We start from the raw sequence: 16023 nt of genomic DNA, 5'->3' as shown, positions 1-16023 counted from the left end.
GACTCCGACATGCGGCTCCATTAGCACACGTCAACATTCGCAATTAAAAAGGGATAATTTACAACATTCCCATTTATGTTTCATTTTTACTTTTTCCAAGCCTCTTCCCTGTCTATATTTTTTGTTTATTAAATATTGTAACTGAAAAGAGATTTCTATCTCTATTCAATAGAAATCAATTAAATTCCATTTATTTGCTAAACAAATCAATTCAATTAATTAATACAGCGCCAGGCAGAGGACAAACGAACAGCAAACAGAAAGAACAACCGCACATTGAGGTAGGAAAGAGAAGAATGCAAAAACCCTTAATTGAATAACTTTCAAGTGATTTGTAATAGAAATGCCCTTCTATTTATTGTAAAATAGAAAACAGAAATAAAACAAACGAACAACAATTTTTCTTATCCATTGAGACATTGGGTGACGTAGGGGATGGAAGATACCAAGGAACGGTCCTGACCGGTTTTAACATGGCAAAGCCCAGGATTTATCTTGGTCCCTCTTTCATCCCAAGTGGACACTGACCTCCCCGTGGTGTCACCTGGGGAACTGCCTTTAACACCCGTTAAAGGTAGTGAGCTAACATGTGCCGCGCGTTCACCCATAAGAACGTTAAAAACTTGGGTTTGGGCGTCGGGTTAGTAACCCTCCCCTAGAAAAAACAGCCTACTATGAAAAAACGAAAGAAAAGAAAAACAAACCCCTCTAAAGTTGACGAACCCCGCAAACGTTTTAAGGACCATGATCTGCGAATCTGCACCTGGAATGTTCGCACTCTTTATAGAGAAGGTGCAGTCTTCGCATTGGCAGACGTACTTGAAAAGTACAAGACCGATATTACTGCCATACAGGAAATACGATGGATTGGGAAAGGCGTCACAACAACACCTAAAGGTGACGCACTGTATTATAGCTGCCATGACGTAAAGCATGAGTTTGGTTGTGGATTCGTAGTTAGTCGGAGACTAAAACATCTTGTATCCAGCTTCACTCCAGTGAATGAAAGACTTGCTGCAATTCGAATAAAAGCTAAATTCTTCAACATCAGCTTTATTTGCGCTCATGCTCCCACTGAAGAAAAGGATGAACAGACCAAAGATATATTTTACGAGCGCTTAGAAGAAACATATGACCGTTGCCCTGCCCATGACATTAAAATCATTCTAGGCGATTTTAATGCCAAAATTGGAAAGGAGAATATCTTTGGCCCAACAGTCGGGAAATTCAGTCTCCACAGTGAAACATCTGACAATGGTATGAGACTGATAGACTTTGCAGCTGCAAAAAACATGGTAGTTAGCAGTACCAGATTTAATCATCTCGATATTCATAAGGGCACCTGGCTGTCTCCAAATCAGAAAACAAGAAACCAAATTGATCATGTTGGGATAGATGGAAGACATTCATCGAGCGTGTTGGATGTACGATCGTTCCGAGGCGCAAACATTGATTCGGACCACTACCTTGTTGCAGCAAAGGTACGCACCCGCTTAAACGTAGCAAACAAAGTACGAACAGACACAACACGAAAGTTAGACATCGGTAAGCTGCAATCACAACAGATAGCCACAGCATATTCCACTCAACTAGCCCAATTGCTTAATCAAAGCCCTCCTCATCCCGATAACATATCAGCGCAATGGCAAAGCATTGCCCACTCCATGCAAACAGCCGCAAAATCCATACTTGGATACCAGAGACCTCCACCAAGGAATCCATGGTATGATGAGGAGTGTCGTGCTGCCACCGAAGAGAAAAATGCGGCATATAAGGCTACTTTACAATCCGTAGCAACGCGTAGCGCACCAGAGAGATACAGGGAGAAAAGGAGAGAGGAGAAACGTCTTTTCCGCAGGAAAAAGAGAGAGATGGAAAAGCGGGAGTGTGAAAAAATCGAGATGTACAGGAGCCAGAATGAAGTCCGAAATTTCTACCAAAGAGTCAAGCATCAAACTGATGGCTTTGGTACAGGCACATCCTCCTGTAGAGACCAGCAAGGTAATTTGGTAACTGATACAGATAGTGTACTCAGGATATGGAAAGAACATTTTTCAAATCTGTTGGTATCCAATAGCAGCGAAGACGACGAAGATACCACAGTCCCAATCCCAGAAGATGGTATTGAATGTATACCGCCCAGCCAAGATGAGGTAAAGACAGCAATAAATCGGCTGAAGAATAATAAGGCAGCAGGGGCCGATGGCTTACCAGCCGAGCTGTTCAAAACCGGAGGCGACACGCTGATAAGGTATATTCATCAGCTAGTTAGCACCATCTGGCAGGAAGAACGAGTACCCGACGATTGGAACCTGAGTATCCTGTGCCCCGTCCACAAGAAGGGAGATAAGACTGTATGCTCTAACTATAGGGGCATAAGTCTACTCCCTATTGCCTACAAGATCGTGTCAGGGATATTGTGCGAACGACTAAAGCCAATGGTCAACGAGATTATTGGACCATACCAATGCGGCTTTAGACCTGGCAAGTCCACCATTGACCAGATTTTTACCCTGCGGCAAATCCTGGAGAAGACCCAAGAGATGCAGATCGACACCTACCACCTTTTTGTCGATTATAAAGCAGCCTTCGACAGTCCGCTGCGCTCAAAGGTATTCCAAGCCATGTCTGAATTTGGTATTCCCGCAAAGCTCATCCGGCTTTGTAAAATGACTTTAACTGACACGAGGTCCTCAGTTAAAATAGGAAAGAACCTCTCCGAAGAGTTTGGTACCAAAAGAGGTTTCAGACAAGGAGACAGCCTTTCGTGTGACCTCTTCAACATCCTGCTAGAAAAGGTTATACGAGAGGCAAACGTCAAAAGAAGTGGCACAATCTACACCAATAGTCACATGTTACTTGCTTATGCTGATGATATAGACATCATGGGTCGATCAGTAAAAGAAGTAACTGATACCTTTATAAAAGTCGAAGGAGAATCTGCTAAAGTGGGTCTGGCGGTAAACGGTGAGAAGACCAAGTTGATGGTGTCGACGCGCAATGCGTCCATTGAGCTCGGACCTACTGTGGAAGTTGGCTCCTATAATATTGAGGTAGTAAAAGACTTCGTCTACCTCGGCACCTCCGTCAACACAACAAACGACATCAGTTGTGAAATAAAAAGAAGAATTGTATTGGCCAACAGATGCTACTTTGGATTAAGTAAGCAGTTTAAAAACAAAGCCACATCTCGTCAAACAAAAATAACGCTCTACAAAACACTGATACTACCCGTGCTGATGTATGGCTCCGAAGCCTGGGTACTTGCGCAAGCAGACATGGCAGTGCTTGGTGTGTTTGAGAGAAAAATTCTTCGAAAGATCTACGGACCAATCTGCGTTGACGGTGAATATCGACGTCGCATGAACCACGAGCTGTATCTGCTATACAACGACATCAATATTGTTAAACGTATCGAGATGCAGCGATTGCGTTGGCTAGGCCATATCAAAAGAATGAGCGATGATGAACCCACTAAAAAGGCGTATGAATACATGCCACATGGCGGTGCACGCAGAATTGGCAGGCCAAGGAATAGATGGCGCAAAAATGAGATGACAAGGCGCGGTATTCCAGAGTGCAAAGCAACAAATAGAGAGGAATGGAGATCTCTTCTTAGTTCGGCCTATAGAACAAATGTTCTGTAATGGGCCAGCTAAGTAAGTAAGTAAGAGACATTATGTAGAGAGTGGTCGGAGATTATATTTCAATGTTTTTATTTGATATATTATTTTAGCTGAATTGAATATCATATTAGGTAAATCACACGACTGTCGCACGGTGGGAGAGAATACCGATCTAGCGCGCCAAAAATAAAAATCTGGACTTGAAAGATACTGCGAAACTTTAGCACAGTATTAGACTGCTGACTGCACTTAACGGCATATATAATAATACGAATTAATGAGCCAGGACGGAGTAACGGTACATTTAAAATAGATGTTTCTTACAATGTTTACGATGCCATTTTTCTACCCTCCACCATAAGATGGGGTTATATTAAGTTTGTCATTCCGTTGGTAACTACTCGAAATAATCATTGTAGACCCCACAAACTATAGATATTCTTGATCAGCGTGCAATTCTACATCGATATAGCCATGTCCGTCCGTCAGTCCGTCTGTCCGTCTGTGGAAATCACTCTAGCGTCCGAACGGATTGAAGTAGGTGGATAAAATTTTGGTCAAATCTATTATATGTACGTAGGACTTTTGGTATTGAAAGCGGGCTATGTAGATCCACGTTTTCGTATAACCCCCATACAAAGTGACGCATGACGCGTCATCGTTTTAAGGAATTTTTAAGATATTTGTCCCATTTGACCACCGAATCGTTTGTAATTTAGTATTATGTCTTTTCAGAGGCTAAAATATATTTCTACCAAAGTTTCTTTATATAGGTCCACGTTTCGGTATAGCCCCCATATAACACCCCGTATGTAGTAGGCGTCACTTTACGATATTTTGAATGTATTAGTCCCATTTGACCACAGAATCGGTTGTAACTTTGTATTTTGTGTTTCCAGAGGCTAAGAAACATTTCTACCATAAAATGTTTATATAGGTCCACGTTTTGATATAGTCCCTTATAGGATAGGATACCTCCAGATTTTCGGTATTTTGGAAGGTTGTGGCCACATTAATCCACCGAAAATTTTGAGGGTTGTAGTCTCAATATTCCCCGAAATGGCTGATATTTGGTATTTAGTCTTCGTTGGGGGTATAAAACTTTCTTCCAGAAACTTGTAGGTACAGTTCTATGCCTTAGTATAGCCCCCATAGGACGATATCTCCCAATTTTCGGAATTTGTGGAATTCAATACAGTTCGTGGTGGAGGGTATAAAAAGTTCGAACTTAACGCTTTTCATACTTGTTATTACATAGAAATGTAATAGGTGGCCAAAACAATCCATGCTCACAATAAAAGGAAAACGAAAAATTTTCCGTGGAAAAATACATATTTTCAACTAACATTTCCCCTCTCTCTCTATATATGACAATGTTATACAAAGAGGGGAAATTTAATAAAGATTGAATCCTCTGACATGTTTTGTTATATGTATGTTTGTCATTGGCTTTGTGGTTGAGTGTTGTGGTTTTAGTTTGGCCTCAGTAATGTTGGTCATAATCATTGTTACCATCACACCACAGCACCATCGTCAACATTGGCGTCATTAGCTTCAATTGTGCTGCGTGTTTTCACGGTGCTTTTTGTGAGTTTGCGAGCAGAAGCTTTTAAAGGTTATGTGTATGCAGTTGCAGTTGGTTTGCCGGTTGACTGGTTACTTGACATGGCATTGATTCTACAGCATACTTCTCGAATGTCCCCCATGTGCATGAGAACAAAGTTGTTGACTAGCTTGCAGAATGAATGAATTGAGCTGTGATGGTTCGTTTCCCTTAAGGAGTCTTTACAGCGTTTGTATGAAGTCGTGCTTGTACTTGTGGAGTGCAACAAAGTACTCTAAGAATGTGCACAATTACACATTTCCTGATTGTTTGGTTAGCTGGGTGCCTGCGTTGTGGTTGTTGCTGCTGCACCATCACCACTACCACCACCAGAGATTGCAATTGTAATTCCATGATTTTTCTATTACATTTCAATTTGTGTAGCTATGAGTATTCCATCATTTCTTTTGCATTGCTATTTGCGGCAATATAGGGATCAACAATTTAACACAACAACAATGTTTTGATAAATTTTTAAACAGTGTGCTTTTTGAAATGATTATTTTCATCATATTTTATTAAATTGTCTTAATTATACAGTCGAAATCGCTTATAACGTCGTCGTTTATAACGTCATATCGGTTATAACGACGACATCCAAAAGTCCCAAATCTTTGGGCCCCTTTATAGCCCTATCGCTTATAATGACATATCGGTTATAGCGACAAATTCCGACGGTCCCTTGACCGACGTTATAAGCGATTTCGACAGTACTTAAATTATGGGAAAGCACTATCATTAACTTTTACTGTATACTTTATATTTTCTTTCATGTTTCAACCACTTAACCCGAGAATTTTTTTCGGGAACACTTTTTTGCTGAAATGTATAGGTTTCCCGGAATTGGTTAGTACAGTGCGCTAAAAGACCAAACGTCATAAAGTTGGAAAAATAATTTGGTTTAAATCAGAACACTTTCGGGAAGAAAAATGTGGCAAAGTTAGCCCAAAAATTAACCTTTTATGGACCTTGTAAATAACGTGTAGCTTATAAATAACTTGACCAAAAGTCTCTCATCACAAATAATTAAATTAAAAAATCTTGGGAAGAACAAAGTCTTTATAGGCTACAAGGCCGACGTCAATCTTTCGAACAAAATGTTACGAGGCACCTCTGATTCTGATATCCCTCCAAAGTTAATAAGACATGGCGACTGTGGCGCTATTCGCAATTGAAATAGGAAAGAGCGTAAGTCAGTGTAGAACAGAGAGAAGGACTGACCATGAAGTTATCCGGTGTGCTCGATTATCAGAATAAATATTGTTCTGGGCGTAGATTTAGTGGCGGATATTTGCATATTCCTCGCTTGACTTCGCTTCGACTTCTTGTTCCTAAATTTAACGTACGGCTGGCGTCCATGCACATAATTGATTATACATGGTTTCCATCTTGATCCTCGAATTATATGTGTAGAGTTGGCGTGTTGCGCTGTCGTAGTGTTGTGCTGCTTACGGAACTCATGCTGATGATCCGCATCTGGATAGCTATTTCTGATGTTGGAAGTGGAAAAACCTAAAGAATCTTTGCTTCAGCGACAAAAGCGAAATCAGCCTGTATGATTCACCTTTGCTGGCAACCGTGCTTGACTTTAGTTGCGACCCCGGCCAACTCTGCTAATTTTTCAGACTTCGGGCACGATGTATGTGGCTATATACAGCTTGAAAACTTTCCTAAGATGCTCAACTCCGGGCGCAGCCAGATGTTTTAGCATTGCCATGGAGATTCCGTCAGGGACCAACGCTTTGGATGATTTAGTTGTTCCTGATGGTATTTCCAACATCAGCCATTGTAAATGATGGTGGCTCCTCCTCAGTAGGAAGGGTTCTAATGTGATGCAGTAATCTTCTCTTCGCCCTGTCTCCCAGGGGTGCTCGACAAATTGTCGATTAAAATAACATGCACACCTCTTCGGATCAGTTTACATAACGTCTACAAACCAGTCTGAGGTCATATCTTCCTTCTATCCAGTATTCGAAAGTGACATAATCGTTGTCCACAACTCACTAATTGCGGCTCCAATGTCGCAACTCTTCATATGATCTAGCTACTTGTTCAGCTTGTGCTCACCGACCAACCTATTATATTCCAGTGTTAGCCCCCTAACTTTGGAGGAATTAGGGTTGTCGAGTCATAACGCTCATTTACAAGTCCCTCTGCTGGGAAATTTGATCTCACTTCGAGTATTCGACCAGCAGATATATAGCGAGCGACTGTACTCTCTTATACTGTTCCAATTAGCTTTTCCATGATTGATTAAAGAGCGACATTCAGAGGCGATGAAGTCGGGCGGCCTGCTATTGGATACGATTATAGGAAGATTGTTTGATCTAAGAAAAACGACGGACTGCCAGTTCATGTCATTTGTCAGACCAGGTGATAAGATGTTTATGACTGGCGAAATATGGCACACTCCGCTAATTCTGGTAGGAACGTCTCCATTGTCGGGGCTAAACGTAGAGCTATCAATCTGCATTGCCAACAATGGGGCCGAACGCCACCACTTAAGATAAACATTAAAGTCCCCTAAGACCAGTCGGTTATATCATTCAAAACCGGGCTAATGTTGGGCCTATAACTCCCCTCCGGGAAGATCTGGTGGAATTGACCTAACTCTGAATTGCATATGTAGAAAGCATAGCTACATATTTCAACGCTTAAGGTTCTCAAGTTATGGAGCATAAACTCGCGAGCTATAATTTATTGCAAACAGGCTATGTATGATATACGCAATAACTTTATATTATTCCGGGATCCAGAACATAGTAAAGTAATGGGAAACAAATTAGCTGATAAACTAGCTAGGGTGGCCCAAACTGATCTATGTATATGCCAATTGATGAATCTGCCCATGTATTACTACATTGAAAAACTTCGTGAGATCTACATTGAAAAGTGCACACTGCGGATGACTTTTGGAACGCGGACACAGTACATCCAAAGCAATAAGGCCTGCGAGCTCTCACGCAATAAGTTTGGGATTAGAATCACTGTGGGACTTATTCACTTTAGGGTTAGATCCTCAATATCAGGATGGCATGACACTGTAGATTCAACTCCTTTCTTATCTCTGTCGTCCATGTGGTGGACAGAGAAATGTAGTGGCGCATATTTGCATATTCCTCGAGTGGAAAACGGTGGTTAGTCAGTCAAGTAGGACTTCAGTCTTTCACAAATGGCATCAGGGAAGGTAGCTGACGCTAAGATCATACAATCATCCGCATGTGTTACGATCTAATCAACATCTGAGGTGCGGATAAAGAAACCTTGTTAACCACATACAACGCGATAAGTCGGTCTGTGGTAAGCTTTGTGGTTTGGCACCGTAAGTTTGCCCAGAGAACAGCAATATGGTGTGTCGTCATGTTTTCAGTGGACCATTTGCATGAGGAGTCTAAAATCCTGACGGTGCTTGTCGATGCAATATTTTTGCTTGGATGGACCATTTAAACCACCACTTAACGTATAGGCCCCTGTCGCCCAGGCGAGTGGGGGACGATCTTCATCATCTGGAGACGTAGATCCAGAGATATAAAAGATCAAAAAGCTTATCAGTAGTGGGATTCTGTAACTCATTTTTGCTGTTATCGATAATTGTCGGTAAAATTAAAATGCTTATAATTTCGATAATTAACGAAATTTTTCGGTAAGTTAACGATGCATAAAAAGTAGTCGCTAGTCTCTACCGACACAAACAGTGATGCTAACTTTTCTTTATGTTTTTAGTCATAATTTTGCGATTTAATTTTACCGATTTTTGTCGGTAACCGCAAAAATGAGTTACAGAATCCCACTACAGGCAGGTTTGAGAGATATTCACACTGATGCAGCCGCTGAGGCTTTACGAGCCTATAGTGTGAATGCTGTCCTCGAAGATCACCCACCATCCATGGTAGCGGAAGAACAACAGCAGCTGTCAAGGCAAACGAGAGTCGTGTTGGCGCAACTAAGATCAGGTTGGTGTAGCCGCCTCAATTCTTAGTGGGCCGCAGAATATGCTGCACCTTTTTAACTGCCCAGCAAACCCTACTCACCCAACTCCGCTCTCACTTTGGACTAATCCTATCCAGTTGTCGTCCTGAACCTGGAGTTGGAGGCAGAGCCGAATCAATAAACACTTTAAGTAGAAGGTGCTTACACCTCGGAAGTTTTTGCGGATTCTGAAACTACAATGTTCATAGATGAGAAAAATCAAAAAAAAAAAATCGCCGGAGCGCTTTTTAAATAAATCGCGATTCAGGTTGACATTTTTAGGGGTTTTTTAGGTTTTCACGATTTTACTTGGAAACCGCAAGTCCTATCGAAATGAGACTGTAGAAAATGTTGTAAGCTGCTACAACAACAAAAAACTAGTATAGTTTTGGCTCAACTACGCTCGGAATCGTGCAATCGGCTAAATTACTGTAGGGCAGTTATCAATGACACCGTGCAAAACATCTGCCCACCATGCGGCACAGGCCTACACGACACTCTGCACCTTTTCATCTGTGGTTAAATCCCATCAAAGCAGCCATGTTTCTAGAACTGGAGATAGACCCAGAACCAGATTAAGCAGAAAACGAACATACAAACATCCTTGTTGGACAGGAGAAGACACCGAATACTGGGTAGGTACGAGATAAATAATCCCATATTCTTATCAGACATAGGTACCATGTCAAGAACCGACGCTCGCTCAAAGACGAAGGTAGAGAAGGTCATCCAAAAACAACCGTTGTGCAAGGAAAAATTTATGTCGTGCGATAACTGGTAATGAAATGACGTCATGTGACATACCGTGAGCATGCTTGGGCATTTCTTCCACCAGCATACATTCGATATTGCATGAACACCTGTTCATAAAAAAAGGTTTGTTCTCGTTAGATTCAGCACAAATTGGACAACCGCTCAAAAAAGGCTCTTGTTGATTGTTGCAAAGAAATTGTGAATAAATACGATCGCGGTGCTTCAAAGGTCGTTTATAAGATCGTCATAAATGACGAATCATGGATCTATGCATACGAGCTCGAAACAAAACAACAATCGACCATGTGTGTCTTTGAAGGCGAGCCAATAAGAAGTCGTCACAAAAATTTGGTTGCCGGATGTCTTCTGCGAAATTCGAAAAACGAGCAAGGAATGACGCTTCATTGTGCACCCTGACAATGCGAGCTCTCACACATAGATTCAAACCAGCGCATTTTTAACCGGAGAAAACGTGGAATTGATGGGCCATTCACCGTACCCGCCTGTATTTGTAATCGATGGCTTCGTTTTATTCACGCATATCAAAGGCGAAGTCAACAATTTTCGTCGACAGGAGATGCTGTTCAAGCGATCAAAAACCATATTTTGGAGGTATCTCAATTGGAAACTTTTCTAGTAGCCCTCGTAGGCACCCTCTTTCAAACATAAATTCTAGTGTCGATGGGGTTTTATGGTGATTGACATTGCTGCAATTTTGTGTGATCCTTAATTGGTGTTGGTTCCTTGTCTGAAAACAGAGATGTGCACATATTTCGAGTTTCCTAGGTGCCAGAAGACTGATCAGTAGGCCGGGGCGATTTGAAAACCTTAATGAGCCCTTCGCGTTTCTGATTCTTGGGATTGAACTGAGCAAAAAAGTCCACTAGACCATAGGTCTACCGCGAAAATCGAGCCTCCCGATTTGGACTTTAAATTTTTTATCCACGTTTTTTGGACATTTTAGCATATAACGGCCAAACCATTGAGATTTTCGATCTGTCTGAAACCCCCATAAAAAAAACTATAAATCGGCATTTTCCGAAAAGTTTGCACATTCTCAAGGCCAAAACTGCCTGAAGGAGCGTTCCAATACTTTTGCGATGTATTAGAGAGTTCTTAATCACTGTCTTGGCTACAATTTTTATACCCTCCACCATAGTATGGAGGGTAGGCAGGGGCGATTTGAAAACCTTCATGGGCCCTTCGCGTTTCTTATTCCTGGGATTGAACTGAGCAAAAAAGTCCACTGGACCATATATCTACCGTGAAAATCGAGCCTCCCGATTTTGACTTTAAGTTTTTTATTGAAGTGTTTTGGATATATTCGCATATAACAGCCAAACCATTGAGATTTTCGATCCAACACAAAGACAAACATTGTAGCCAACACAGTAATTGAAAACTCTCTAATACATCGCAAAAGCATTGGAACGCTCCTTCAGGCAGTTTTGGCCTTAAGAATGTGCAAACTTTTCGGAAAATGTCGATAAAGGACATTGTGCTATAAAATTTGACCCGAAAAATATTCAAGTGTTCTGATGCAAAATTATATCGTGTTGGGATCCATGGACAACGACAATGCCTTTAGTTCGTTTGGGTCACTTCGTTTTATTTTTTTATAACGGTAAAAGTAGTGAAAATCTGGGTTTCTTACATTTTCAAATTTAAACAGTCATATCTTCTTTTGTTCACAACCGATTTCTAGTGATCTTTCTTCCTTTTAAAGGGATAAATAATATCTTTAGAACAAGTTATTATTTGTTTAAATCGGCTAACAAATGGCTAAGTTATAGAGGTTTAAGTCTGAAAACTCCCACAAAAAAAACTATAACTGAATTTCTCATAATTTTGAAAATAATTATTGAACAAAACAAAAACACATTATATTTTTGAAAATTATGAGAAATTCAGTTATAGTTTTTTTGTGGGGGTTTTCAGACTTAAACCTCTATAACTTAGCCACTTGTTAGCCGATTTAAACAAATAATAACTTGTTCTAAAGATATTATTTATCCCTTTAAAAGGATGAAAGATCACTAGAAATCTGTTGTGAACAAAAGAAGATATGACTGTTTAAATTTGAAAATGGAAGAAACCCAGATTTTCACTACTTTTACCGTTATAAAAAAATAACACGAAGTGACCCAAACGAACTAAAGGCATTGTCGTTGTCCATGGATCCCAACACGATATAATTTTGCATCAGAACACTTGAATAATTTTTGGGTCAAATTTTATAGCACAATGTCCTTTATCGACATTTTCCGAAAAGTTTGCAGATTCTTAAGGCCAAAACTGCCTGAAGGAGCGTTCCAATGCTTTTGCGATGTATTAGAGAGTTTTCAATTACTGTGTTGGCTACAATGTTTGTCTTTGTGTTGGATCGAAAATCTCAATGGTTTGGCTGTTATATGCGAATATATCCAAAAAACTTCAATAAAAAACTTAAAGTCAAAATCGGGAGGCTCGATTTTCACGGTAGATATATGGTCCAGTGGACTTTTTTGCTCAGTTCAATCCCAGGAATCAGAAACGCGAAGGGCTCATTAAGGTTTTTTTCCTTCCACACAAATCGCCCCACCCTAATGGAGGGTATATTAAGTTTGTTTTTCCGTTTGTAACGCATTGAAATACTCATTTGCGACCCTATAAAGTATATATATTCTTGATCAGGGTAAAATTCTAAGTCGATCTGAGCACGTCCGTCCGTCCGTCCGTCCGTCCGTCTGTGGTAATCACTCTAGCATCCACAAAAATGGAGATAGGACGCTGAAATTTTGGGAAAATGCGTCTTTTGTTTGCAGGCAGGTCAAGTTCGATGATGGGCTATATCGGTCCACGTGTTGGTATAGCCCCCATATAACGGTACCCCCCGATTTACGGTATTTTGACGTTTTTAGCTACATTTTCAGACCGATTTGGCTATAATTTGACATTTAGGGTTCTTAAGTGTCAATAAACATATATAACAAAACTTGTGGACATAGGTCCACGTTTTGGTATAGCCCCCATATAACGGTACCCCCCGAATTGCGGTATTTTGACGTTTTTAGCTACATTTTTAGACCGATTTAGCTATAATTTGACATTTAGGGTTCTTAAGTATCAATAAACTTAAATAACAAAAGTTGTGGACATAGGTCCACGTTTTGGTATAGCCCCCATATAACGGTACCCCCCGATTTGCGGTATTTTGACGTTTTTAGCTACATTTTCAGACCGATGTAGCTATAATTTGACATTAAGGGTTCTTAAATGTCAATAAACTTATATAACAAAAGTTGTGGACATAGGTCCACTTTTGGTATAGCCCCCATATAACGGTACCCCCGATTTGCGGTATTTTGACGTTTTTAGCTACATTTTCAGACCGATGTAGCTATAATTTGACATTTAGGGTTCTTAAATGTCAATAAACTTATATAACAAAAGTTGTGGACATAGGTCCACGTTTTGGTATAGCCCCCATATAACGGTACCCCCCGATTTACGGTATTTTGACGGTTTTAGCTACATTTTCAGACCGACTTAGCTATATTTTGACATTTAAGGTTCTTAGGTGTCATTAAACTTATTTAACAAAACTTGTGGACATAGGTCCACCTTTTGGTATAGCCCCCATATAACGGTACCCCCCGATTTGCGGTATTTTGACGTTTGTAGCTACATTTTCAGACCGATTTAGCTATAATTTGACATTAAGGGTTCTTAAGTGTCAATAAACTTATATAACAAAATTTGTGGACATAGGTCCATGTTTTGGTATAGCCCCCATATAACGGTAGCCCCCGATTTACGGTATTTTGACGTTTTTAGCTACATTTTCAGACCGATGTAGCTATAATTTGACATTTAGGGTTCTTGAATGTCAATAAATTTATATAACAAAAGTTGTGGACATAGGTCCACGTTTTGGTATAGCCCCCATATAACGGTACCCCCCGATTTACGGTATTTTGACGGTTTTTGCTACATTTTCAGACCGACTTAGCTATATTTTGACATTTAAGGTTCTTAAGTGTCATTAAACTTATTTAACAAAACTTGTGGACATAGGTCCACGTTTTGGTATAGCCCCCATATATCGGTACCCCCCGATTTACGGTATTTTGACGTTTTTAGCTACATTTTCAGACCGATTTAGCTATAATTTGACATTTGAAGTTCTTTTCAGACCGATGTAGCTATAATTTGACATTTGGGGTTTTTAAATGTCAATAAACTTATATAACAAAAGTTGTGGACATAGGTCCACGTTTTGGTATAGCCCCCATATAACGGTACCCCCCGATTTACGGTATTTTGACGGTTTTAGCTTCATTTTCAGACCGATTTAGCTATAATTTGATATTTAGGGTTCTTAAGTATCAATAAACTTATATAACAAAAGTTGTGGACATAGGTCCACGTTTTGGTATAGCCCCCACATAACGGTACCCCCGATTTACGGTATTTTGACGGTTTTAGCTACATTTTCAGACCGATTTAGCTATTATTTGACATTTAGGGTTCTAAAGTATCAATAAACTTATATAACAAAACTAGTGGACATAGGTCCACGTTTTGGTATGGCCCCCATATATCGGTACCCCCCGATTTACGGTATTTTGACGTTTTTAGCTACATTTTCAGACCGATTTAGCTATAATTTGACATTTGAAGTTCTTTTCAGACCGATGTAGCTATAATTTGACATTTAGGGTTCTTAAATGTCAATAAACTTATATAACAAAAGTTGTGGACATAGGTCCACGTTTTGGTATAGCCCCCATATAACGGTACCCCCGATTTACGGTATTTTGACGGTTTTAGCTACATTTTCAGACCGATTTAGCTATCAATTGATATTTAGGGTTCTTAAACGTCAATAAACTTATATAACTAGTGGACATAGGCCCATGTTGTGGAATAGCCCCCATATAACGTTACCGCCCGATTTCAGTTATTTTGAGAATTTTACCAACAAGTTTTAACCGAATTATCTGTAATTTGAACATTTGACATTTGAAATTCTTAGTGGTCACCACACCTCTCCACCAAAAATTGTAAAGAAAGCCCCCATATAACGGTACCTCCCGATTTCAGTAATTTGATGATTTTAGCTACAATATTAAACCGAACTAGCAGTAATTTGACATTTGAAGTTCTTAGTGGTCACAACACCTCTCCATCAAAAATTGTCAACAAAGGTCCATGTTCGAAAATAGCTCCCATGTAACGGTACCTCCCAATTTTCAGTAATTTGGCAATTTTAGCTACAATTTTTAACAGAACTAACTGTAATTTGACATTTGAAGGTTGTAGTGGTCACCACACATCTGCATCAACAATTTTCAACATAGGCCCAATATAACGATACTTCCCGATTTTCGGTACTTTGAGGATTTTACTTAAAATTTTTAACCGAACGTAGGTCCATGTTTTTGTATAGCCCCAAAACAAACCTCCCGATTTTCCGTACCTTAGCTTTATTTTTTGGACGAACTTTCTGTAATTTGAAATTTAAAAGTCAACAAAAATTCCGCAACAAAAATTGTTCATTTAAGTTCATATTTTCGTATAGCCCAGATACCTCCGAACTAGCTGTTAATGACATTTGAAGTTCCCACGTTATGTACCGATTTTCGATATTTTGAGGATTCTAGCTAAATTTTTTAACCGAATTAGGAGTTATTTGACATTAAAGGCTCCCATCAAAAACTGTCAACATATGCCCATGTTTTATTATAACCCCTATATAACAGTACCTCCCAATTTCTACCCAACAAAAATTGTCAACAGTTAGATATAGGCACCATAAAAAAGGGCCTTCCGAATGAAGCATTATATGTACATTATCTAACATTTTAACGTACTCACTTAAAGTTGGGGACAGGAATGAATATGTTATGGTGGAGGGTATGAAAAGTTCGGCCCGGCCGAACTTAATGCTTTTTTACTTGTTGTCTTTGTATTGGATCGAAAATCTCAATGGTTTGGCCTTTATATGCTAAAATGTCCAAAAACGTGGATAAAAAACTTAAATTCAAAATCTGGAGGCTCGATTTTCGCGGTAGACCTATGGTCTAGTGG

At 39.8% G+C, this 16023-nt stretch overlaps 1 protein-coding gene across 2 annotated transcripts in view; it reads right to left on the bottom strand.

Annotated features, from left to right (window-relative positions):
- The window catches only part of Snx27 (sorting nexin 27), a 97283-nt gene that overhangs the window by 12131 nt on the left and 69129 nt on the right, over nt 1–16023 (bottom strand). The gene's annotated exons all lie outside the window — the stretch shown is intronic.

Source organism: Musca autumnalis, unplaced genomic scaffold, assembly GCF_047663935.1.
Source record: "Musca autumnalis isolate F117 unplaced genomic scaffold, ASM4766393v1 scaffold_3, whole genome shotgun sequence".
Lineage (NCBI taxonomy): Eukaryota > Metazoa > Arthropoda > Insecta > Diptera > Muscidae > Musca > Musca autumnalis.
This window is presented reverse-complemented; position numbering and strand designations above follow the sequence as displayed.